The 27,146-nt window shown below is 47.1% G+C and overlaps 1 protein-coding gene across 38 annotated transcripts in view; it reads right to left on the reverse strand.

The window, feature by feature from the left end:
• Positions 1-27,146, reverse strand: part of PRRC2B (proline rich coiled-coil 2B) — a 123,614-nt gene that overhangs the window by 74,751 nt on the left and 21,717 nt on the right. For 3 of the 38 annotated variants that reach the window (XM_063788159.1, XM_063788150.1, XM_063788151.1), the window contains exon 2: positions 11,357-11,449. The exons of the other annotated variants lie outside the window; for them this stretch is intronic. The gene's annotated coding sequence lies outside the window, so the exon portion shown is untranslated. The remainder of the gene's footprint in view (positions 1-11,356; positions 11,450-27,146) is intronic. 38 annotated transcript variants of the gene reach the window in all.

Genomic DNA, 27,146 nt, shown 5'->3' on the forward strand with positions numbered 1-27,146 from the left:
AGGCCAGGGCGCTGTTAGCAGGGCTTTACCAGGCTTCAAATACCTGCCGAGTTTCCATCCATCAACACACATGCATACCCCAAGCTAAGCTAGCCTATCCGGAGGCAGGGAGAAAGCACCGGTGAGCATCCAAGTGTGAAGCAGGAAGCCGGCTGAGGCAAGAGAACAGCTCTCCAGCGGGTCTGAGGCATTTCCATCCAGCTCTGACTCACCCCTAGGTCTGTGGGACTAGACCCGGCATAGACGCACCAAGTCCTCGCAGGTTAGCATAAGTCAAACCTGGCTTATGGCCACGGCTTTACCTCACCTTCTCTCCCTTCTGTAGGCAACAGAATTCGATTTCTCTCCAACAGAATCCGTTTTCTCTCCAACAGAATCTGACTTGGAACCTCAGTATGACATATGAAGCAGACACAACCCAATGATGCCTGCTGGAAAGAAGTCCAGCCTGTGTGCCCCCTTGCTGTAAGCCCTCCTTTCCCACAGAAGCCACTCAGAGACACTGCCACCGGGAGCTAGAGCATTCTGAAATTTGCCAGCCTAAAAGAAAATATTGCCATTAGGCAGATGAAAAAGGGGCCTAAAACCCATATGAAGATAGATTTGGGAACAAATGAATGGAGAAAAGAACATTGAAAAAGAATCCAGGTTGCATATTTTGGCACATAATCTAAAGAAGTGCTCCCAGGCTGTGCTGGAACAAAAACAACCAGAAAGATTCGCCAACAACGGCAACTTCACATCCAAGCCCCGCCTCTCCAGACAGTGGCCGCCTGTCCAACAGGTTCCTGCTATCTGTCCACCAGAGGGAACATCTCTGCCCTGTAATTAATTTATCAAAAGCCATTTCCGGGTAACAGGATTAATTTCACTCCACACTTGAGTGCCAGCCAGTGTCAGATGCCTGACCAGGGCACTGGGATGACCTGTCATTCACCAGGAACCACTACGGCTCTGCATTCAGGGGAGATCAGTGGCCACCAGCACTTCAAGGGCCAGGCACCCTGCTAAGCCCTCATGTGCTCTACTCCCCTTCATAACAGCACTTTCTGGAAGATACTACTGCCTGTTTGACAGAGAAGGACATTAAGGTTCAGTCAATCAGGATAGAAAAGTAACGCACCCGGCCGGATGCAGGTGACTCACGCCTGTAATCCCAGTGCTTTGGGAGGCCAAGGTGGGTGGATCACAAGGTCAAGAGATTGAGACCATGCTGGCCAACATGGTGAAACCCCGTCTCTACTAAAAATACAAAATTTAGCTGGGCATGGTGGCGCGCGCCTGTAATCCCAGCTATTCGGGAGGCTGAGGCAGGAGAATCGCTTGAACCCGGGAGGCAGAGGTTGCAGTGAGCCAAGATCATGCCACTGCACTCCAGCCTGGGAACAGAGTGAGACACCCATCTTAAAATAAAATAAAAAAATAAAAAAAAGAAAGAAAGAAAAGAAAAGTAACGCACCCAAGGTCACAAGGCTGCCGAGTGCAGGGCCAGGCTTGGAGCCCAGGCTGCACTGGACGCCACCAGGCTGCAGACTGAATGCCCCACGACCTAGAATCTGCTTTCCCAGTGGGAGTACCGGTGCAGACACAAAAGGCGGCACAATGGGTTCTGATATAAGTCAGCCCAGGCTCAACAGCTGCTTTCTGGCCAACTGTACAGATGATGATCCTGGACAGCTTCAAAAACAAGCATTTTATTTACGCCATGCCACCAACAGCCAGATTCTCACCCAAGGCAAATCCAGTCACTTCACTCTTCACATGTGGGCACCTAGAGATTTCATGGCTCTTTCCTCCACTCACAATAGTGACAAAGGCCCAAGGCCCGACCTCGGGGACACAATGAGTGCTGCAACGTGCCCTGGCCGTGAGGCTGGGGGCAGTGAGAGAGAAAGGTGGAATGTCTCTTTATAGAACGAACGGAAAGATCCCACTGCTAGAAAAAACATACCAAAAATCATGATTCCACAGGCATGGAAATTGATAGCAGGCTGGATAAACGCTTAAGGAAGTAACAATGTGGGCCAGAAAAGGACGTGGCCACTGGACAGTTTACTTGTTAAGTCTCAGTCAAGAACCACGAAATCCAGGGACAAGATTAAAGAAGTCTATCTTTCCCCAACACACCAATCAATGTCTGGCAAAAAAACCTTTAACATAAGTAAGGCGACCTCACCTACTTCAAATACTCAAACGTTTACTGACCAATGTGTGTGCCAGACCCTGTGTCACTTGGTGCTGGGGACATGGAGACAGGAGACTCCACCCTGCACTCCTGCAGCAGGAGAGATCTGCAAAGTTTGTCTGTAAAGGGCCAGACAGTAAATGTACTCAGCTTTGCTGGCCACACAGAGCTCTCTGCTGCAATTGCTCAACTCTGCCTGAGGCTGTCGTCGTAGCATGGAAGTAGCCCCAGACAATACATAAAAGAGAATAGCCATATTTACAAAAACAGGAGGTGGGCTGCAATCGGGGTTGCAGTTTGCTGCCTTCTGGTTCAGAGGGTAAAGTATGGACATGAATACATTGCAAGATGATGATGAAGTTGTGTGCATACCAGGGTGGGGGAACCAGGTGGGTTTGAGGGGACACTTCTGCTGCCTCACTCAATGACAGCCTAACCCAACCCCCACCACACCTCCAGCTTGCAGAGGCTCCCTACGTGGCACTGTCAGAAAAGCAAGGGTAGGCCAGGTGTGGTGGTTCACACCTGTAATCCTAGCACTTTGGGAGGCTGAGGTGCACCTGAGGTCAGGAGTTCGGAACCAGCCTGGCCAACATGGCGACACCCTGACTCTACTGAAAATACAAAAATTAGCTGGGCGTGGTAGTGCGTGCCTGTAATCCCAGCTACTCAGGAGGCTGAGACAGGACTCACTTGAACCCAAGAGGCGGAGGTTGCAGTGAGCCGAGATCATGCACTGCACTCCAGCCTGGGCGACAGAGGGAGCCTCCATCTCAAAAAAAAAAAAAAAAAAAAAAAAGAAAAGAAAGAAAGAAAGAAAGAAAAAGAAAAAGAAAAAAGAAAAGCAGAGGTGGCTTTCAAAGAGCCCTAAAGCGCCCACATTTCTGTTCCCTAAGAGCCAGGCACTGGCTCATCTGGAAAGCTGAAGGCTGGGCTCAGCTGTAGCACAATCCAGGCATTCTACCCAAATGGGTGAGGTCCCTGCAGAACACTGCACAAACTCTCCAAGAATAAACAGCCTGAAAATAAGGTTTGAGGAAACCACAGAGTGGGGAAAGTGGGGTTCCTGGTAACCCAGTGTTCCTTATGGGAGACATGAGCCATCCCCAGAAGACCACGCACCCCAAGGAGACAGCATATATAGGAAGCAACAAATTTAAAATAAGAGTAAAGGAAAAACAAAGAAGCATTGAGGCGTATGGTGAGGACACAAGAAGCACTCCCCACCCCCAGTGGAGAACTGGGGGGTTCTCCGGCACTTAGTTGCAAGACCCTTGCCGGAACCACATGGTCAGCTGGGTCCCCCTCCACCAGAGCCACGGCTCACACAGCAACACAGACCACGGGGAGCACCTGCTCACACACCTTCCACATCACCCCCCACCGCACCAGGGTCAAGTCCAGACCCCCCCGGCCCAACATGCTGGCCCCACGCCGCCACCCAGCCTTCTCCCCACACCACCCCCAGCAGTCTCAAATCTGAAACACTGGGTTTGCATCTCGCCTCCACTCCACACTGTGACTTGAGGTCTATTTCCTCGTGGATTAAGATGAACATACCATGTTAATCTCCCACCTCCCAGGTCTGCTGTAAGGAATAAACGAGAGAACAAGACCCACACTTGACCCAGCACTTGTCCTCAGCAGGCACTCGACCAATGGCGGCTGTCACCTCACCGTGGTTCTGCTCTTGTTCTCTCTCCAGCCCACCCAATTATCAGCTTTTGACAGTGCTCATCTCTCCAGACTCCTATGCAGCCAGGGAAGCCTCCGTTCCCCAGCAGGGCTGCTCTGGGTGGTGCTGGGTAGACCAGGCACCTGTGCTTCTACCTCCTCCTGTGCACTGGGGACCCGTCCCCACGTTGGTGTGTCACAGTTTAAGGGTGCTGGTACAGAGAGCAGACCTTCAAACACCATGAGGACAAACTCCCAGGTGTTTAGGATCTGCTAGTGGACCCCTTTAATTCTCAGGAAGACAGAGATGCAGGGAGATTCTCAGAAAACCCTCTTGAGATAAACACTCTACTGTGACTAATGTAAACCACACTAAACTGCCCCAGTTTCAAGGCTTCCCACTTTGGGGCAATAAACGTAGCTATTCACTGCAGTCACCCTCTGATGTTACAATAGATGGCCTTATGGAAGTGGATAATCCCAGTACTGCTCATTTATTTCTCCATCACATTTTTAGTAACAAAAGAAATATACGCTTGATACAGAAGAACTGTAAATCTTAAAAAAAATTACAGAAAAGTATCATCCCTAAACCAGCTCCCAGATTAGATCCCTGGATCTCTCTTCACCAGCATGAGCCACTTAAATTCCAGGTGCTGTCACGCTGCAATGCTAATCATCTGCCTCGCCCGTGTTCTACTGTGTTTTGACTTCCCATTTCAAAAGAATTCAGCAGTAAGGGTCATAAAACACTGTGTATTAATTCCAAACAGATTTGCTATTTGTTTTTTAAAACTATGAAGATAATTTTAAAGAAAACTCAGGATGGCAGAAAGGCTGAGCTGAGCACACACACACGGAGGAGGAAGGCCACGTCCCAGCCAGCTGCAGCTGTCCCTGGCTTGCCCGGCAGTGCCATTGTTTACACCCAAAGCCTTTCCCCTGTAGGAATGACGTCACCTGGAGCAAGCTGGAATCTGGGCACAAAAGAAGAGGACAAATCAGGCTGGCCTGTCTCTGGCAGCAAGTGACTTCCTTCAGCCCAGGAGAAAGCATTCCTCCCCACCTTCCTAAACCCTATGTCCTCACGGAGACTCACGGAAAAAAACACAGGGGGGTAAAAAAAACCAAGATTGGTTCTATCATCCCCCAAATAATAACCAACGCTGAATCTAAACTCCCACCTAACCTCTAGGTAAACACTCTCTGGGGCAAACACTCCCTATAGAGGATGAACCCCCTTTGCAGGCAGTAGCTCTCTCTCTACACACAAGTTTCCAGAAGGAAGAGGGGGCCAGGGGCCAAATGTCACCTCCTGCACTTACTGTTTTCTCAGTGACAAAGTGGAGACAGACAGCTGCTTTAGAAGGAAGAGATGATGATCCCCAGGTGTGCCACCAGCACCCTGATGCAATGCTCCTTGGCACAGAGGAGTTCAGCAGATAGTGGTGGTGACACCATCACCCCCTGCAGCTGGCTGAACTCTCTGCCTCCGGGGCTTTGGACTCCCTTTCTCAAGGCGTCTGGAGGGAAGGACAGAGAAGTTCACCCTCCATATGTGTAAGAAGGTTGTGCCAGTGACCAGACATCAAAACCAGCCTTACCTCTGGGCCTCATCATGCTCTGTAGCGACCACAGCAAATGGCAGCTCTTGAGGTTCTGACACAAAAAGACAGTCATGCTCGATCATGGGGAAAAGGCAGTCGAGTGGTGCTCGGACAAAAATACTCCCACACCCGTGTACATAAAGAGGGCTGTGCACTCATCTCCACGCACACACATCCCACAGATGGCCCTTAATTCAATTCCATCCAACTCACAGACACACTATTTAGAATACAGGGGACTTCTGGTTAAACATGGCAGAAAGACTGAGGGCTTGTACAGCTCATCCTTCCAACCCCCGAAAATGAAAACAGCGAAGAACCCAAACAACAGGGACAGTTTTGGCAAGGAGGGGGCAAAAGTATGAACAGATTTCACAGACTGAAAGATGCCACAACATGAGGACTGCAGAGGGGAAAACCTCCCTTCACCCAGGATATCAGAAGGCTCAGGAGGTCGTAGGAGGTGGCAGGCACCTTGCATGAAAGGGGAAGGTGGGAACTCAGATGTGGGGGGACTGGCTGAAGGCTGCAAGTGCAACAGCTAGACAGCTACGGCCCCTTCCCTCCCCCACTGGATACATTAAACAAGAGAAGTCTAGACTTGAGAACACCAGGGTCAGAGGGGGAAGGGGTTGGGAAAGGAGACCCCCCAAAAAAGTGAAGAGAGAACCTGAGTGGCAAACCTCAGAAGCTTCAGGCCCCCCACTTCTGCTGCTCCTCACAGGAGGGCAGCAGACAAACACCACACCACCCTCCACTCCTCAGGCAAAGACAAGGGAGTCTTCTCTTGAAAAACCAGCCCCAGAGAAAGAAAACCTATATACACCAACATGGGATTCAAGAAATGAAAAGGCCAGCCTCCCATCCAGGCACCCACTCTGAAGAGTCCATGCAGTTTCCAATCAGCTGTGTGCCCGAGACCACAGGTATCTGAGAGATGACCAACTAAAAGACAGACACCAAATAAATAGACAAAATAACAGAGGAAACAGACAGTGCCAGAGATCAAAGATTAAAAATATGTATTATAAAATTAATATCCTCAGAAAATCAAGAGAAGATACCACACCCATGAAATAAACTTTTTTCCCCCTTAAAAAGTAACTAGAAAACAAGAATCACCCTAGTTACAATTAAGCATGTGATAGCCCAAACCCCATAACCTCAGGATAATCATGAAGAAAGCATCCGACAAATCCCAAATCGAGGAACATTCTACCAAATATCTGATCGGTATGCCTCAAAACTGTCATGGTCATCAAAAACTTAACTGTCACAACCTAGTGGAAACTATGGGGACATGACTAAATTTAATGTGGCATCCTAGAACAGAAAAAAAAAAGACACTGGGTACAAGCTAAGAACATCTGAATAAAGCATAAACTTTAGTCAATAATAATGTATCAATACTGGTTCATTAGTTGTGACAAATATACTGTACTAACATAAGATGTGTTTAATGGGGGCAAACTGGGAGTAGGCTATATGGGAACTCCAACTTTTCTGTACAGCTAAACTATTCTAAAGTAAAATAATCCAATTAGAAGAGGTAGAAGAGGCCAGGCACAGTGGCTCACACCTGTTAATCCCAACACTTTGGGAGGCCGAGGCGGCAGATCACGAGGCCAGGGGTTCGAGACCAGCCTGGCCAATATAGTGAAACCCATCCCTACTAGAGATACAAAAATTAGTCAGGCGTGGTGGCATGCGCCTGTAATCCCAGCTACTCAGGAGGCTGAGGCAGAAGAATCACTTGAACCTGGGAGGCAGAAGTTGCAGTGAGCCGAGATGGCGCCACTGCACTCCAGCCTGGGCAACAGAGCAAGACACTGTCTTAAAAAAAAAAAAGAAAAGAAAAGAAAACGAAGAAGAGGTGGAAGAGCAAGCCAAACAAATCTCAGAAAATGAGCGATGGGATAATGCTAGTCACATCCTACCCCCAAAATCAAAGGATTAACCCAGGAGTCCAGATTTAACTAGGAGTTCCAGAAACATGGGGGTGGGGTGGGGGGAAGGAGAGGAAGAAATTATCAAGTAAAAAATGCCAAAAATAGTTCCCAGAGTTGAAGTAGCCAAGTAGCCGAGACTTCAAAGGCCCACCAAGTGCTCAGAACAATGGATATAAAAAGAACACAAAGTACAATGTGAAATTTCAGCATGTTAGGGATACAGTTTGAGAATCTAAAAGCTTCTAAAAGTCATCCCTCTTGCAAAAAAGTTCCCAGGGAGGAACAATCAGAATGGCAATGAGTTCTCAGGAGCAACAATGATGGAGACTTCTTACCAGCATCACCATCCTCTCTAGGAAATGACTTTCAATCTAGAATCCAATACTCAGCTGACCAAGTCAAGTGTAGGGACAGAAAAAGACTTTTTCAGACCTACATAAGGACTCAAAATAGGATTTTTACAAGAGAGCAAACCGAGGGACTGGCAATATTAGTGGGACCACTCCTGTCTGCCTACCCAGCAGTTAATTCTCCCTTCCTCCTTCCTGATGGAGCCTGAGGGAGGCTGACCCAGCCCCAGCCCCAGGGGAGGGGGGGCCTGGCCTAAGAGAAGCCCAGCTCCGGTTCTAATGACTGGTTCAGAATGGGTGCACCCAAACAATCCCAAACCTGTCTACTTCTGGACTTGCAATTACTTGAGTCAATGAACGTTCTTATTAAGATAGTTGCTGTTGGCCAGGCCTGAAAATCCCACCACTTTGGGAAGCCAAGGCGGGTGGATCACCTGAGGTCCGGAGTTCAAGACCAGCCTGACCAACATGGTAAAACCCCCGTCTCTACTAAAAATACAAAAATTAGCTGGGCGTGATGGCGCACACCTGTAGTCCCAGCTACTCAGGAGGCTGAAAACAGGAGAATCGCTTAAACCTGGGAGGCAGAGGTTACAGTGAACCGAGATTGTGCCACTGTACTCCAGCCTGGGCAACAGAGTGAAACTCCGACTCAAAAAAACAAACAAAAAAGACAGTTGCTGTCATTATGTCCAAATTATCCAACCAATACAAATAGGATCCAGGAAATAAGGACCACGTGTGGAGGGACAAAAACAAGTCCCAGAATGACGACCAACAGAAGCCCGAGATAGCAGCCAGGCATGGTGGCTCATGCTTGTAATCCCAGCACTTTGGGAGGCCAAGGCGGGTGGATCACTTGAGGTCAATAGTTCAAGACCAGCCTGGCCAATATGGTGAAACCCCATCTCTACTAAAAATACAAAAATCAGTTGGGCGTGGTGGCAGGCACCTGTAGTCCCAGCTACTTGGGAGGCTGAGGCAGAAGATCGCTTGAACCCGGGAGGCAGAGGTTGCAGTGAGCCAAGATCAGGCCACTACACTCCAGTCTGGGCGACACAGCAGAGACTCCATCTCCAAAAAAAAAAAAGCCCAAGATGGTAGCCGCACCATGGGCCAGAGGGGCAACAGTCCTGGTAAAAGCAGGATAGAGGCTTCTGGAGGAACAAACAGGATGGATTATCTACCATTTCCAGGAAATTACAAATTAGTATTGATTGCATTTTCTTGGAGCAATGTAAAAAGCAAAAGATACAAACTTTAATGCAGTTTAATGTATCAAATTTTTCTACTTTGGTTACTGCTTTCTGTGTCCGATTTTTCCAAAATCATGAAGATATCCTATGTTTTATTCTAGAGGCTTTATTGTTTTATCTTTCATGTTTACATCTATGATCTACCTAACACTGATTTCTCGATATGATTTGTGATAAAAGTTTCATTTTTTTCCCTTATGGAGAGTTCAGTTCTCCCAGTACCTTTTCTGAAAAGGCCATCTTTTCTCTTTGTCATGTGTCATAAATTAAGTGACTACTGATGTGCAGTTTGTTTGAAGACTGTTCCCTCCAATCAGCCTATTTGTCTATCTTTTTGGCAACACTGCATTGTCTTAATCACTGCAGCTTTTATAAAGTCTGGATATTTGATAGGATATGTCCTTCAGCTTTGTTTTTCTTCAAGAATGCTTTAAGGCCCGGCGTGGTGGCTTACGCCTGTAATCCCAGCACTTTGGGAGGCCGAGGCGGGTGGATCATGAGGTCAGGAGATCAAGACCATCCTGCCCAACATGGTGAAACCCCATCTCTACTAAAAATACAAAAATTAGCTGGGCGTGGTGGTGGGCGCCTGTAGTCCCAGGTACTCGGGAGGCTGAGGCCGAAGAATCGCTTGAACCTGGGAGGCAGAGGTTGCAGTGAGCCAAGATCGCACCGCTGCACTCCAGCCTAGGCAACAAGAGCAAAAACTCCATCTCAAAAACAAAATAATGCTTTGATTAGTCAGGTGAGGTGGCTCACACCTGTAACCCAGCACTTTGGGAGGCCAAGGCAGGATGATTCTGAAGCCAGGAGTTTGAGACCAGCCTGGGCAACACAGTGAGAGCACGTCTCCACTAAAAATTAGCTGGGTGTGTTGGTGCATGCCTATGTTTGAAATGCTTGTTCCCTGACGCTGTAAAGAAATAGCACTTGAACGTAAATTTAATTTCCTCAGCAAGGCCACTTTTATACTTTCTGCAGAAAGGGTACAGTCGCTAGCAGTGTTGCCACCGAACAAAGGAGACAGAGTACACTGAACAAAGGAGACAGGGTCATTTACAACCTGACGCGTCCACCCTACTGCTGTGTCCAGTTTCCATTGGCTGGAACAGGACCTCACATTCTGTATTTGTCCTGATTGGCTAGGAACTTAGAACTTTTTAAAAGAGGCAAAGGCAGAGGAGAACAAAGGAAGGAGGAAGTAACTTGTGGAGTGCTGAGAAAGGTAAAAACACCTTCAAACAAGGAAGAGGAACAGGCTATGACCTAATGCTTGCTTGGACCAGTATAAGCATGCCAGGGCAAATATTTAGGCTAAATTGTGAGAGCTAAGAATATAAAGTACATTAATTTATTTATTACAGCTAGCAGATATTTAAGAATGTTAGCACAGGTCTTTAAATAAATTTTGCTTCTAAAAGAAGTTACTATTTATTCCTAATTAGATGAAGAGGAAAATCTTTAAAATGAAAACTCTACTTTACTTTTTACACCTATAATCCCAGCTACTCGGGAGGCTGAGGCTGGAGGATCTCCTGAGCCCAGGAGTTTTAGGCTGCAGTGACCTATAATCGTCTCACTGCACTCCAGCCTGAGCAACAGCAAAACTCCTTCTCAAAAAAAAAAAGAGAGAGAGAGAATGCTTTGATTATTCTTGGCCCTTTTGCATTTTCATGTAAATTTCAGAATGAGTTTGTCAATTTATGAAATAAACAGCTAAAACAAAAGAAAAGCTGCTGGGATTTTCACTAGAATTACAGGGAATCTAGCGGTTAATTTGCAAAGAAGCAACATCTTTACAGCGCCAGCAGAGCAAGGATGACCCTCATGTACCTGGTGCCATCACTGAGAGCTGGCAGCTGCCCATGCAGCCACCATATGCCCACCCATGACCCAGTTAACTCCAAACCTAGGTATATACCCAACAGCGTGTGCACGCACACACGCATGCACATACCCGCACTGTGGCAGCATTGTTTGGAAGAACTATGGAAATGAGCTCAGTCTGTCACATGGATAATTACATCCACATAACCAAAAACCATCCTACAATAAGAACAAATAAACATACACAACTATACAGATGAAACGCACAAAAAAATGTTGAATCAAAGGAGACAGACACAAAAGAGCAAGCAGCAGAGCAGGGTAGTTTTAAAGGGCCAAGAGGACCACCCACAATGAAAGTACAAACATTAGAACAAACAGAAGCCTGTCCACCTTGGTAGATCAAGCCCATCAAGATAGAGACGGTCAACGTAGATGAGCAAACATGTTCTAAAAGTGACTATATTAGACTTTAAGAAAAATCCAGGCCAGGTACAGTGGCTCACACCTGTAATCCCCACACTCTGAGAGTCCGAAGTGAGAGGATCGCTTGAGGTGAGGAATTTGAGATCAGTCTGGGCAATACAGCAAAACGCCATCTCTACAGAAAAAAAAAAAAAAAAAAAATTAATTAGCTGGGTGTGGTGGCACATGCCTGGATCCCAGCTACTTGGGAGACTCCCTTGAATCCAGGAGTTTGGGGTTGCAGTAAGCCGTGACTGTGCCACTGCACTCCACCCTGGGTGACAGAACAAGACTCTGTCTGAAAAAAGAAAAGAAAAATCCCAAATTCTGTAAAGTAAAACTGACAACAGTGCAATAAAACAAGACATGATGAAAGTAGAAATAAGAATAACCCCAAGAGCTGGAAAACCTAACACTCTCTACTAAAAAAGTTTTGAATCTAAGTGGAATTCAAAACCACACCTGCAAAATATCTAGAAAATAGTACAAATGAGGTCAGGCTCAGTGGCTCACGCCTGTAATCTCAGCGCTTTGGAAGGCCGAGGCGGGCGGATCACGAGGTCAGGAGATCAAGACCATCCTGAACACGGTGAAACCCTGTCTCTACTAAAAATACAAAAAATTAGCTGGGCATGGTGGCAGGCACCTGTAGTCCCAGCTACTCGGGAGGCTGAGGCAGGAGAATGGCGTGAACCCGGGAGGTGGAGCTTGCAGTGAGCCGAGATCGCACCACTGCACTCCAGCCTGGGCAACAGAGCAAGACTCCGTCTCAAAAAAAAGAAAACAAAAAACAAAACAAACAAAAAAAAGAAAATAGTACAAATGAAAAACAGAACACTGCATAACAAAGCTTTCTTCCCCTGCCGACACAGTCTCGCTCTGTCACCCAGGCTGGAGTACAGTGGCGCGATCTCGGCTCACTGCAATCTCCACCTCCCGGGTTCAGGCGATTCTCCTGCCTCAGCCTCCCAAGTAGCTGGGATTACAGGTGCCCGCCACCGCCCCCCCCCCCCCAGCTAATTCTTTTTATTTTTAGCAGAGATGGGGTTTCACCATGTTGGCCAGGCTGGTCTCGAACTCTTGATCTTAGATGATCCGCCCTCCTCGGCCTCCCAGAGTGCTGGGATTACTGGCCGTAAGAAAACTTTCAAAGCAAAAATAAATCTGTACTCAGAGGAAATATCCTAAAAACCAAATTCGTAACGAAAAAAATGAAATATAAATTAAGCATCCAAGTTAAGAAATCAGAAAAAAACCAATGCAAGCGAATGTAAGGGAAAGCAGAAACAATGAGGAAAAAGCCTGAAGAGAGCTAGGGAGTGTAATAAATACATCTGCATAAAACTGCATGTAAGAAGAGGAGCTCCTCCAGTCAGGTGAGGTCCACAAGGAAAAAAAGAAAAGAAAAAATGAATATAATTAGTTCCTTGAACGAAGAAACAAAATAGATAAACCACTCAGAGAAGGGTATTAGTACTTCCATTTTATAGACATGAAGGCTCCGCAAGGTTAAATAACTAGTTCAAGGTCACTATTATCCAGTTAGTGAGTCTAAAAAATCTGAACCTGAACCCGGGGTGATGTGACATCCAGACTTACTTGGGCAGTGTTGGGCACTGGAAGAACGACGCCTGCTGCCATGATTGGGAGGCCCATGCGGTGGGCCCCAGAGAATGGCCCCACCTGCCCACAGTACTCCCTGGCCCTGCCAGCACCCCTGGGGACCTGAGGTGAATGTGAAGTGCAGGCCTGGCCTGCGGTGGGGTGTGAACTGGCGCTGGCACTGTTATCTTTACTCTAATACAGCATCCCACACCCCCAGAGTCTGCACCAGCTCTGGGCTCCTCACCCACAGGGTCTGCCTGGAGCCCCTCCTCATCTAGTTCACAGGCAGGCAGGCTTGGGCTGAAGCCTGAAGAGGACTCTGGCTGGAAAGCCCATATGCAGTCTCCAAGTTCCTGCCTACCTCCCGTTTTGAAGATGCGGTTAATTTAGCAAGGGGGGCGGGGAAGAAGATGATTTCAAATATGGTGAGTGATGAACAGTTGGACAGATGTGCTATGCAAAGGCCTCCCTCTCTGGCGTCAAAATTTAACAAGGACCTGGCAAATAAAAGAGATACATGAAATACATGGGCTTCTTTCAGTTACTCCTTCCTTTTCCACCTCCAAATAATGGTGAATTAACAAATGAGAGGTACTCTGCAAATGCAACCAAAATCTATGTTCTTTATTGTACAATCTGATTTAGTAGAGAAGAGAAATCGGAGACAGCATTTGTATTGGATTGTTCCTTCTAACCAGATCAACAAAGCAGTTTCTGAGGGCCACTGACACATCAACAGAGACAGACGATTGAACTAAATTCACGGTAACCACTGCGGCCCAATACCAGGAGCCAGGGTGCACTGGATGGGTCTGCGTGGAATACGAAGCCTGGAGCAGCTCTTACCTCATGGTAAGTTTGATCTGGCACCAGGAGAAGAGCCACCAACACAGCAGCTGCCCCAGCCCAGCCCGGCCCCCACAGGCTCCACTGTACTGAAATGCATGCGAGTTACCTTTGTTATTATCTTTGTAACCAATACATGTTACTAATACACATTCAGTAAGACAAATTCAAAAGATACTAATGTGGCCAGGGAGCAGTGGCTCACACCTGTAATCCCAGCACTTTGGGAGGCCGAGATGGGCAGATCACCTGGGGTCAGACGTTCGAGACCAGCCTGGCCAACATGGTGAAATCCCGTCTCTACTAAAAATACAAAAATTAGCCGGGCGTGGTGGCAGGCACCTGTAAGGTGCGGTGGCTCACGCCTGTAATCCCAGCATTTTGGGAGGCCAAGACGGGCGGATCACCTGAGGTCGGGAGTTCGAGACCAGCCTGACCAACATGGAGAAACCCCATCTCTATTAAAAATACAAAATTAGCCGGGCGTCGTGGCACAGGCCTGTAATCTCAGTTACTTGGGAGGCTGAGGCAAGAGAATCGCTTGAACTCAGGAGGTGGAGGTTGCAGTGAGACAAGATCGCGCCATTGCACTCCAGCCTGGGCGACAAGAGCAAAACTCCATCTCAGGAAAAAAAAAAAAAGTGGCTGAGCGCAGTGACTCATGCCTGTAATCCCAGCACTTTGGGAGGACGAGGCGGGTGGATCACCTGAGGTTGGGAGTTTGAGACCAGCCTGACCAACATGGAGAAACCTCGTCTCTACTGAAAACACAGAATTAGCTGGGTGTGGTGGCACATGCCTGTAATCCCAGCTACTCGGAAGGCTGAGGCAGGAGAATCACTTCAACCCAGGAGGCGGAGGCTGCAGTGAGACGAGATCATATCATTTGCACTCCAGCCCGGGCAACAAGAGTAAAACTCTGTCTCAAAAAAAAAAAAAAAAAAAAAAAGATACTAATGTGTGCACAAGAAAACAATCCAACTCAAAAGGTAAACAGTGTTAACAAACTGGTGGACAGCCTCCAGGCTTATACACATTCATATAAGCAGTCATGGTCTTCTCTACAAATGCAGGAAGCTACTATATTATTCAACCTGGGTTCTTCTCTTCCTATACATGGTCATCTTTCTAAAAATATACATAGTTCTGTTTAGTTCAGACTTAAAAATTAAAAGATAAAAATACACATAGTGATCTACCTCATTCTTTTTAATGCCTACACAGCATTCCACTATACACTGGCATCGTATTTTATTTACCCATTTCCCTAAGGAAATGTCCAACTGAACATGTCCCACCACAAATAATGCCACAACCAACACTCCAGTACATGTATCTTTACATGCTGGGGCCAATATTTCTTTACAACCTGGCATCTCTGCAAAGCACATTTTTCGTTTGTGTCCATAGAAAAAAGTTGAGAGCTGTAACCCCGCACAGAGCAACCAGCAAGGCCCGAGACCTCTCATTAGGTAAATTACATGGGAGTCAGACGCCCTTCGGCAGCAAATGCCCAGACAGGCAGAGAACACAGCCTACTTACAACAACCCCATCCTCTTCTTCCCACCCCCTCTAGCTGTGGCACTCCCACAGTTCAGCTGCAGGAGGCGGATTAGGGCCAACAATGACTATCACCAGAAGCACCGAAGGACTCCTTAGCAACCACTCCAACCTGGATGCAATGCCTCCCGTTACCCCGGTGAGGAAATACTCCATCGGGCTGCCTGAATAAACATTACAGCTGCAGAGAGCATCCTCCTAACCACCACTAAGGTGGCTGTCCTTACTATCACCCCCTATTTGCAGATAAGGGAACAGAGGCTCAGAGGTGAAGTGAGAACCAGGGTCACACAGTGCCCTCCTCACTCTACCACAGCTTCTCAGAACTGGGCCACACGCCCTCGGGTGTTTGCTGCTATAGAGACGTTCATCAACTCAGCCGAGACAAAGGAACTTTCTCTTTGATGAAAATAAATAAATCCAAAAATAATGAAGTGGGAGCTAAAAGGGCTGGGTTGGTATAAATAATCTCCAGCAAAGGCCAAAGGACTGGACCCCAGAAGCCGTGCATGACTTCTCCTCCAAGCCTCAGACACTAGAGGAAACCCAGAACAATCGCCGGCGAAGCCAGGTCTAAAGTAACAAAGGAATAAAGGACAGACCCAAAATAAGGGCCAGGGATTACTACTCCAAGGGCATTCCCAGGTACGCCAAGCTGTGACTTCAGAATGGTGGGAAAAGGGAGCATGCACCCTCACTCCAAATACACTACACACGTTATAAACACCTTACCCACAGACTCCTCACCTCACCCAAAACTCTATACTCACAACTCTCCTCCCCCACCCACCATCTCCCCGAAGCGTCTAAAAAACCGTATTGTACTGCCCCATTACCCTAAGGGCATGCCCACCTTTCCCCTTCCCCCACCCTCCAACCATGTCAACAGCAAATTGTAAAGCTGTGGGATCTCTGGAAGCAGCACTTGTTAATTAAACCCAGTCTATGCCACTGCTGAACTTTACCAATACAACATTATGATTCATCCAGGGTGTGCAAAGAATTACAATGGCCTTTTCTCCCCTCAAAAAGCTGAAGAGACCACACTAAGGAGCCATATGAGATGTCTTTGCTTAAATTAAGGTCTACCTATAAACAGTCACACCTCCCACCCTCCAGTGGTCACTTCAGGTTTAGAATTCATATGCACAGTTAAAACAGTCCCCTTAGTTAAAAACAACTGTTTAAGACAGCAGTCCTCTCTTGATATTAAAAAGAAACAGCAGGGAAGAAGGAATGACTTTCACTTTCTACTCTATACACTTCTGGAGCTTGATGTTTGTAGCAAGGCTGTATTGTAACTGTGACACGCCTGTATTGTAACTGTTACACTGTTTTTAAGATCTCAGTGAACTGAGCAACATAGTATCAACACCATATACTGTTCCAAGTTGACTAGGTTTCCTACACTGCACTAACTGCATCCCAGAAATTACGCCAATCTTTGCAGCAATGCTGTGAGACAGGTTCCATATCCATTTGGTAGATAAGAAAACTGAGACTTAAAGGAGCAAAAGACATGATTTGTTCAAGACCTCATAGCAGGTAGGTCTAAGTGGCTGAAAGGAACACTCCTGTCAGCCTGAGGTCAAGTCAGGGCTGTTGCTGGCCCAGCTGCAGTCTCCCTTGCAGCCAGAACCCACAAACTGCCTTAACATGCCTACCTTCATTCCTTCCAAGACATTTACCTGAAACTCCCCAAGAACACAACACAACAGACTAGACACAGGGCAGCTGCCAGCTATCAAACGCCCTTGCTCGTGGGAACAGACATCCGCAGTGGTGTTCATTGTGGAGAGATGGACAGAAGAGCCCCGATGCACCTGCCCATGGGAGGCCCTTGCTAGTTAAGGTGACTGAGCTCCAGGAGGTGAGGGCAATGCGCTACGGGTCCAAATCTTTAGCCTGTAGCACAGTGCTGAGCGCGTAATTAGAAACCCCAACACCTAGGTAACAAACAAGCCCCAAGTGTACAAAAGCCTGCCTGCTCCAAACCCCCGGGCCCCCGGGGAGGGCTGAATCCAGGAACCATTAATAGCTGCGGTCTATGGAGAGCCTGCTGTCTTGTGCCAGGTGCCCTATCAACTCTGCAGCACATGACCCTCTGAGTCCTTTCCCAGGTCCTATGAAGGTGTTACTATCACATTTTGCAGAGGAAGAGAATGGAGATTCAAAAAGATTTAAAAGCTGGCCCCAGGTCACCCAGCTTCTAAGTGGTAGAGCCTGGACTTGAAGGCAGCTGACCCCAAAGCAGGGCTTCCAGTGTGGGGTGCTGCACTGTGCCTGCAAGGGAGAGCTACTCTCCACCAGGAAGAGGGGGCATGGCATTCCCAACTCTCCCAGCGAGCTCTCTCTGAATTCCAGCTAACAATAACCCCCCCAGGAGCCAGAGCAGTGTAATTCCAAACCGCACCTCCTCTTGCCAGAGCACAAATCCCCACCAGCCTAGCCTGATGAAACACCACCACCCAGGCATTCCAGTGCTTAATTTCTGCAGTCACTTCAACCAATGGTGTGATCTCCTGGAAGAACTAAACCAAAGTGGGGGGCAGGAGGGGTGGCAAGTGACGCCAAGAGGTTGAGTCGAGAAGTGAGATATGTACAACAGCCACTATCAGGAGCTGCAAAAGCGCCAACAGCAATGAATATTAACAGCAACAAAACCACCAAGGACTGTGAAAGACGGGGCTATGAGAAAACTTAAAATGGAGGCCGTCTCTGAATTTTATGCACCAGGCTCCAGTGTATAACAGTTGGAAGAAAACAGGCAGCAAGGACAATCATTTTACTTGATACAGAAAATCAACCTTAGACCTGGCTGTGTCTATCGCCTCCTTCCAGCTCCCACAGTGGCCTTCACCTAACAAGACACCCAGAGCAACTCCTCCAGTGGCCGCTTCTGCACTGTGAACGGAGCTGCTGTGTCTGATCGCTGTCTGCCCAAGCTCACCAAAACATCAGACCCTACGCTCACCACAGAAAGCCGCAAACAGTAGCTTTTGATTGGAAAATGTGCACACCCAAAACAATCCAAAAAGCCTGTTCATTTAGAAAAGCCCATAGTCCAGAAACATACGCTCACACATATAAACTGATACAAAGTTTTCTGAAGAGAAATCTGGCAGAATTCTTACCAAAAAGCTATTCAGTTGAAGAGTCCACACTGCAGAACCACATTCTCACACTTACATGCTTACATACAAATTGTATGTTTTTGAAAACAAATCTGGTACAGTTTGACCAAAATTGTGTGATATTCCAAAACTACAAATAGCCCAAATGTCCACCAGTAGGAGACAGGTTAAATCAAGTATACCCACAAAATATTCTCTGCAGTTGCTGAAATAGATAACATAATCCGTCTGCGTGGCTGTCAGGGAGCACGCCGAGACATTTTATCACGTGAAAGGGCAGCAGCATGCTTGAAGAATACAAACGTGCATGTGGATAATGTGGGTTTTTTTCTGGGAGGAATCCCAAGAACTTCCTCACAGTGGTTTTTTTTTTCAGAGAGAGTGGGGAAGAGCCTTTATACCTCCCTGAGCAACTTGAATTTTCTTTTTAAAAAGTCAACTGGGGGCCGGGTGCAGTGGCTCACGCCTGTAATCCCAGCACTTTGGGAGGCTGAGGCGGGTGGCTCGCCTGAGGTCAAGAGTTCGAGACCAGCCTGGCCAACATAGTGAAACCTCGTCTTTATTAAAAATACAAAAAAATCAACTAGGCATGGTGGCGGATGCCTGTAATCCCAGCTACTAGGGAGGCTGAGGCAGGAGAATTGCTTGAACCCAGGAGGCGGAGGTTGCAGTGAGCCAAGATCACGCCATTGCCTTCCTGGGCAACAAGCAAAACTCTGTCCCCACCACCAAAAAAAAAAAAAAAAAAGTCAACTGGGAATATCTAAACCATGGGATTATAAACGATTTTTTCTTCTTTTACACACCTGCATATTTTTTAGAAACCTAACATTATTTTTAAAACACTTAGCGTGGCAGGTCTGTTCACATTAATATGGAAAAATGGCTGGGTGTGGTGGCTTACACCTGTAATCCTAGCACTTTCGGAGGCCAAGATGGGAAGACAGCTTGAGGCCAGGAGTTCAAGACAAGCTTGGTCAACATAGCGAGACCCACCCCCACATCCCTGAGGAAGAAAAAAAAAGTATTACTGAAAATAAAAATAAGAGAAGTTATGCTTAAAAATATATATGGAAAAATACTGTGATATTTTGAAAATGCCAAGTTGCAATACAATATAGTATATCCCATTTTTGTTTTTTAAAAAACCTCCCTACATGAGGCCATATTTATACGTGCACTGAGCCTAGAAGGATAAACAAAGCAAATTTATCAATAATGGTTACTGCCTGGGACATTGGGGAAAAGCTTTCATTTCTCTTCAAACACTTGGCTTTTAATTTTTTTTTTTTTTTTTTTTAAAGTATGGGCCAGGCGCAGTGGCTCACGCCTGTAATTCTAGCATTTTGGGAGGCTGAAGTGGACAGATTGCCTGAGCTCAGGAGTTTGCGACCAGCCTGGGCAACAAGGCGAAACCCCATCTCTACTAAAATACAAAAAAAAATTAGCCAGGCGTGGCGGGATGCACCTGTACTCCCAGCTACTCAAGAGGCTGAGGCAGGGGAATTGCTTGAACCTGGGAGGTGGAGGTTGCAGTGAGCCGAGATCATGCCACTGCACTCCGGCCAGGGCAACAGAGCAAGACTCCACCTCAAAAATAAATAAATAAATAAAAATAACCTGTATACTTCTGTAATTAACGTTTTACCAAAAACAAACAAACAAACAAAAAACCAGAAAATACCACATGACGATTCAGGACACTATCCTCTCCCCAAGGACTTCTGAACACTTGGCCCATTCAGTCCACTGACAGGTCGGTTGGGCAGGCAGGCAGGAGTGATGATGCCCCTCCCAGACAGGCCTGTGCTTTCTGCCCTGGCCTGGAACACAGCTGTTCTTTAAGCTCTGAACCATATGTAAACAACACCTGCTGAAAAAAGTTCTGCAAGACACAAAGGACCCATGGAAAGAGTCCTGGAGATGACGTCCTTTTTCCAGTAGGTCCTGCAGCGATCCATCCCATGGTTCTATACAAAGAGATGATCCTGAAGCGTGTCGGGAAGTTGACGCGGGCTTCCCGGAGGCACAGTCATTTTCTGCCCTCCTCCCTGCTGGCCACTGGCCATACGAGAACGCTTGCATAATGTTCACCATTCAAAGGGCCTCGGCACTCTGGAAAGCAGGCTGACCCACAAGTTCTCTTCTGGGACCCAGACATTTCTGATTTCCACGTAGGAACACATTTTTAATGCTCCAGGGCTCAGCACACTATTTTCAATAGGTGCTTATTTCAAGTCAGCTACATTTTCCAGAATGCCTTCCCTGACTGCCCCACACCCAGACTGAGGTGAGCTCGGTTTCTGCGTGGGCTCCTATAAAACCCCCTTCTCAGACACCTGGCACACAGTGATGAATGGGAAACAACAGAATTCTGCTTCCGGATGCATTTACTCACTCCACTGGGGGAAAGGACCATTCAATACATGAAAACAAAACTATCTACAGGCTGCTGCCTGTCGCTGAATGAATAAATAAAATGTGGTAGATACTTGCAAATAAGAGAATATTATTCTGCCTTAAGAATGAAGTTAGTTCTGACACATGCTACAACATGGATGAACCTTGGAAATACTATGCTAAAAATAAGCCAGACACAAAATGACAAATATTGGATGATCTCACTTACATGAGGTACTTAGGAGTATTCGGTTTCACAGAAAGAAAGTAAAATGGTTGGCAGGGCAAGGTGGCTCAACATTGCCACCATGGGATTACACATGCCTGTAATTCCAGCACTCTGGGAAGCCGAGGCAGGCAAATCGCTTGAGCTCAGGAGTTCGAGACCAGCCTGGCCAACATGGCGAAACTCCGTTTCTCCTAAAAATACAAAAATTAGCCAGACCTGTAATCCCAGCTATTCAGGAGGCTGAGGCAGGAGAATCGCTTGAACCCGGGAAGCAGAGGCTGCAGTGAGCCGAGATCGTGCCATTGCACTCCAGCCTGGGCAACATCAAAACTCTGTCTCAATAAAATAAAATAAAATATACAAAAACTAGGCCAGGCACGGTGGCTCATGCCGGTAATCCCAGCACTTTGGGAGGCTGAGTGAGGTAAGCAAACCACTTAAGGCCAGGAGTTCGAGACCAGCCTAGCCAACATGGTGAAACCCTGTCTCTACAAAAAAATACAAAAATTAGCTGGGTGTGGTGGCGTGTGCCTGTAATCCCAGCTACGCAAGAGGCTGAGGTTGCAGTGAGCCAAGATCGTGCCACTGCACTCCAGCCTGGGCAACAGTGAGACCCTATCTCAAAAAAAAAAAAAGGAGAAAGAATGGTAAGAATGGTAAGAATGGTGAGAATGGTAAGAATGGTGGCCGCCGCCAGTGGATGGGGGAGGGGAGTTGGCATCTAATGGGAACAGTTTCAGTTTGGGAAGATGAGAACGTTCTGGAGATGGATGGTGGTGATGGTTGCACAACACTGTGAAAGTGCTTCACGCCACTCAACTGTACACTTAAAAATGGTAAATTTTATGTTATGTATACTTCACCACAATTTTTAAAATTCAAAAACAGAAAAAAACACCTATTCACAAGTTGTGAAAACTGCTATAAAGAGAAACTGTAGGGGGGTCCGAAGAAATCACAGGAGGCTGAGGCAGGAGAATCGCTTGAACCTGGGAGGTAGAGGTTGCAGTGAGCCAAGATCGCGCCATTGCTCTCCAGCCTAGGCAACAAGAGCAAAACTCCGTCTCAAAAAAAAAAAAAAAGAAAGAAAGAAACCACAAGAGGATGAGGCCAAAGTTAGGTGGGGGGCTCTCCAGGGCCTCCTCCCCACCAGACCAGGATCTCCCCAGGAGTCAATGGGGCATCCATGTCCCTAGAAACAAAAACTGTTTAAGACAAAAGGCTTCTCCAGGTTCAAACCAGTAAATGGAGTAAGACCTCAAGCCCCACTCATCAAAGGGCTTAACCAGGACTGAGACCCCCCAGAACCTAGTGGCTCATGAAAGAGGCTGCCTTGCTGGGTGCCGTGGCTCATGCCTGTAATCCCAGCACTTTGACAGGCGGAGGCGGAGGGATCACTTGAGTCCAGGAGTCTGAAACAGCCTGGGTGTCCAGGCACGGTGGCTCACACCTGTCATCCCAGCACTTTGGGAGGCCAAGGCAGGTGGATCACCTGAGGTCAGGATTTCGAGACCAGCCTGGCCAACATGGCAAAACCCCGTCTCTACTAAAAATACAAAAAGTAGCCAGGTGTGGTGGTGCATGCCTGTAATCCCAGCTACTCGAAGGCTGAGGCACGAGAATCGCTTGAACCCAGGAAGTGGAGGTTGCAGTGAGCCAAGATCGCACGGCTGCACTCCAGCCTGCGCAACAGAACAAGACGCCATCTCAAAAAAAAAAAGAAAGAAAGAAAAGAAAAGAAAAACAAACAGCCTGGGCAAAATGGCGAAACCCCGTCTCCACAAAAAAATACAAAACTTAGGCATGGTGGCGCATGCCTATAGGATCCCAGCTACTTGGGAGGCTAAGGCAGAAGGATCATTTGAGCCCAGGATGCAGAGGTTACGGTGAGCTGAGATCACATCACTGCACTCCAGACTGGGCGACAAAGTGAGACCCTGCCTCAAAAAAGAAAAAACTAAGAAAGAGACTGCCTTGGGCTCAAGGCTGGAGAGGGAGGTGACAAAGACTGAAGGAGACAACCGATCCTGTCCAGAAGAGAAGAACAAGCCTGCAATCCTCTGACCCCAGAAATTCCACTTATGGGAGATAATCAGCCACGTGGACCAAGACTTAACATGCCGAGATGCTCCCTACAGTTTCTCTTATAGGAGGGAAAAGAGGGCAACAATAATCTAAATGTCTAGGAATACAGGAGTCAATAAATTATGGCATATCCGTATAATAGCAATTGTATAATTATAAAAATAACGTAGAGGAATACACTATATAACATTAAAAGGGGAAAAGCAAGCTATCAACTGTGTATTCAATGTATATATACTATTGCTCTAATTTAGAAAACACAGACATTATCAGAGGAAAGAAACACACCAGCAACTTTACTGCAGTTAGCTCTGGATGGTGAGGTCACAAGTGATTTATATATTTATTTTGGCATTTATTCTTTTCAGTATTTTCCTTTTTTTTCAGATGGAGTCTCGCTCTGTGGCCCAGGTTGGAGTGCAGTGTCGTGATCTCGGCTCACTGCAAACTCCACCTCCCGGGTTCATGCCATTCTCCTGCCTCAGCCTCCTGAGTAGCTGGGACTACAGGCGCCCGCCACCACGCCCAGCTAATTTTTTGTATTTTTAGTAGATACGGGGTTTCATCGTGTTAGCCAGGATGGTCTCGATCTCCCGACCTCGTGATCCGCCCACCTCAGCCTCCCAAAATGCTGGGATTATAGGTGTGAGCCACCATGCCCAGACTTTTTTTTTTTTTTTTTTTTTTTGAGACAGAATTTCACTCTGTCTCCCAGGCTGGAATGCAGTGGCACAATCTCGGCTCACTGCAACCTCCACCTCCCAGGTTTAAGTGATTCTCCAGCCTCACCCTCCTGAGTAGCTGGGACTACAGGCACTCGCCACGGCATCCAGCTAATTTTTGTATTTTTAGCAGAGACGGGGTTTCACCATGTTGGCCAGGCTGGTCTTGAATTCCTGACCTCAGGTGATCCGCCCACCTCGGCCTGCCAAAGTGCTTGGATTACAGGCGTGAGCCACCGTGCCCGACCTACTTTTTATTCTTTTGAGACAGGGTCTCACTCTGTCGCCCAGGCTAGAGTGCAGTGGCATGATCATGGCTCACTGCAACCTCAACCTCCCAAGCTCAAGTGATCCTCCTGCTTCAGCCTCCCAAGTAGTTAGAACTACAGGCATGCGCCACTATACCCTACTAATTTTTTCTTTTAAGAGGCATTTTTTTCTTTTCATCACATTGCCCAGGCTGGTCTTAACCTGGCCTCAAGCAATCCACCTGCCTTGGCCTCCCCAAGTACTGGGATTACAGGCATGAGCCACCTTGCCCTACCATAAGAAAAATGTATTTAAAGGGCCTTGTACAATGCCTGGCAAATGATAGGTGCTCAAGGAGTATCTATTGCCTGACAAGTCAATTAAAAATGCAATAAATACTGCTGCTGCGGCCCCACAGAGAAAAAGACTGATGGTTATCTTGGAAAGGAGGAAGAGGGTCCAGACGGAAGCCACACAACTGGCTGCAGAGGTAAGAACGGAAGGAAGTCCTGTACAAGATGCGAAAGACCGCCAGCAACTTGAGATAGGCTTTGTTCTGCCAGCTACTCCTGCTGCACGCAATGCTTCACAAATCAGTGCTGCTGCCAGCACCTCGGAGGTGCACTTCAGCTCGGACGAAGGATGCTTCTCAGGTCACACAGAAAACCAACAAGTACAGCTGAGAACAAAGCTCAACCACAACTTCTGGCTCAAGACACTAAGACAAACCTACCTCCCAGCACAAAAGAGATTTCCCACGTGCCACCCAGAGGTATAAACAGTAATATCGCCAATGGCAAGGCCCAGGTCTGCCAGCTCCCAGGTGAGGAGGTCCAGTCTGAATGGCACCTTTTAAACCTAAAGCTAATGATAAACAATTCTATTTCACCAGAAACAAAGCTCACCATATCCCATGTCGCTCCCATCTCCAACACCACAGCCAGTGCCTGTATTTCTTTGTCCCAATGACAGACCCAAGTTTCCTGAGGCTGTACAAGTCCCAGAAATAATCTTAAAAAGAGATCAAGTTATGATCTGAAAAGAAGACAGTCTAGTTAGCCCTGCCTCCTTACATGAAATTTATTTAAAACCAAAATTACAAGATTTGGAGCACAAAGCCCATTGTCTGCTGGAAATGTTGTTTTTTGGGGAGAAATCCATTGTTTTAAAATCTAGTATAGATAGGCTCTATTTAGTACCTGTCCGCCCATGACAAGATATGTACATTTCACGGTAGGGAAGCCTCATTATTGAATTCAGAAATACATGAATTGACCCACCTGGCCTATTCTGGTTTGAAATAGAAACCAACATAGAAATGATCAATCTTAAGGGGTAGGATAATGAGACATATAACTAGCATACAGCCACAGCCATTAGCAACATGAGTCAGTACTTTGTGCAAGGCAAAAAAAAAAAAAAAAAACCCTCAAAAGTACAATAAAATAATCCTTCAGGATAAAAAAAGAGAACTGAAATTCAAAAGAGGTTAGGAGTGGTGAACAGGAAAAAAAAAAAAAATTCATAACAAAAATCCCTCAGCTAAGCACAAGGCAAAGGGACCCATGCTGGAACCAGTTCTGACTTGCCATTCCTGAAATTCCACTCTCCCGAGGTTTCCTGGCTCTTCCTTCCCCAGGCTTTCTTTTTACCTATTTGGGCCCAGTGGAGGCTGGAGACGGCCACTGTACGAGATGGGACGCCCACACAGTGGGCTTAGGGCCTAAGGCAAAGGCATGCAATCAGCATTAGGGGGCCACAGATAACCAAAATTCACAGGTATGCAGAAGCTCATGGGAGAGGCAGCGACTATCTCCTGGCCTAACTAACCAGTTAACAGTATAGAGCCAGACTGGGCCCGAGTGAAGTCAGAGAAAAAGGAAGGGCCAAGAGGCAGGAAGCGAGGAAAAATCAAAGGATGACAGGACCCTGCTAAAATATCTCAGTTCCACAGCTAGGAGGTCTGGAGGGGGGTGCCACATTTTACCAAAAAACCAACAAGATGGTTGCGGGAATGCCAAAATGAACCAAAACAAATTCCCCACTAAAATGCAGAACCACTGCAGAGCCATTTACCAACAAGTTAACATGTTCAGCCAAGAGGTGACCTGGGTCTCAGTCCTCACTTGTGGCCAACACTGGGTTCAGTCTGTCTCCTGCTTCTTAGCAATAGTCCTTCCACACAATCTCAAACAGCAGACACCGAGATCTGGCTGAGCTCCCTAGCTGTACTAAGCCATTCTGGTGCTTCCAGGTAAATGGGTGATAGTCACCATAGCAAAACATTAGCCGGCCATAGAATTTGGGGTGGGGAAGTCACAGTTCCATCAACCAAGAGAAGAGGAAAAAATAAGCATTAAGAGAAAGAAGACCGGGCGCGGTAGCTCAGGCCTGTAATCCCAGCACTTTGGGAGGCCAAGGCAGGCAAATCACCTGAAGTCGGATGTCTGAGACTAGCCTGGCCAACATGGTGAAACCCTGTCTCTACTAAAAACACAAAAATTGGCCGGGTGTGGTGGCGCATGCCTGTAATTCCAGCTACTCCAGAGGCTGAGGCACAAGAATCGCTTGAACCCAGGAGGCGGAGGTTGCAGTGAGCTGAGATCACATCACTGCACTCCAGCCTGGGCGACAGAGTGAGACTGTCTCAAAAAAAAAAAAGAAAGAAAGAAAGAAAAGAAAAAAGAAGGAAGGGAAGGAAGGAAAAGGAAGGGAAAGGGAGGGAGGGAGGAAGAGGGCAAGGGAGGAAGGAAAGAGAAAGGAACCAGAAAAACAGATAATCAACAAACACATACATTTCATCACCTTCCTATGGAGAGAAAACAATTCACTGTGAATCTTAAGTGAGGCTCCCAAGAGCCCTAATAGATACCCAAGGCAGGCATAATTATTCCCATTTTACAGATGCAAGATCTGAGCCTCAGAGACTTGCTTTGTAAAGGTAACCCGATGAGGACCAGAATCCAGCTGCGCAGGCTCCAAGAGACACACTTGCCCAAACA

The sequence above is a fragment of the Pan troglodytes genome, chromosome 11 (genome assembly GCF_028858775.2).
Source record: "Pan troglodytes isolate AG18354 chromosome 11, NHGRI_mPanTro3-v2.0_pri, whole genome shotgun sequence".
Lineage (NCBI taxonomy): Eukaryota > Metazoa > Chordata > Mammalia > Primates > Hominidae > Pan > Pan troglodytes.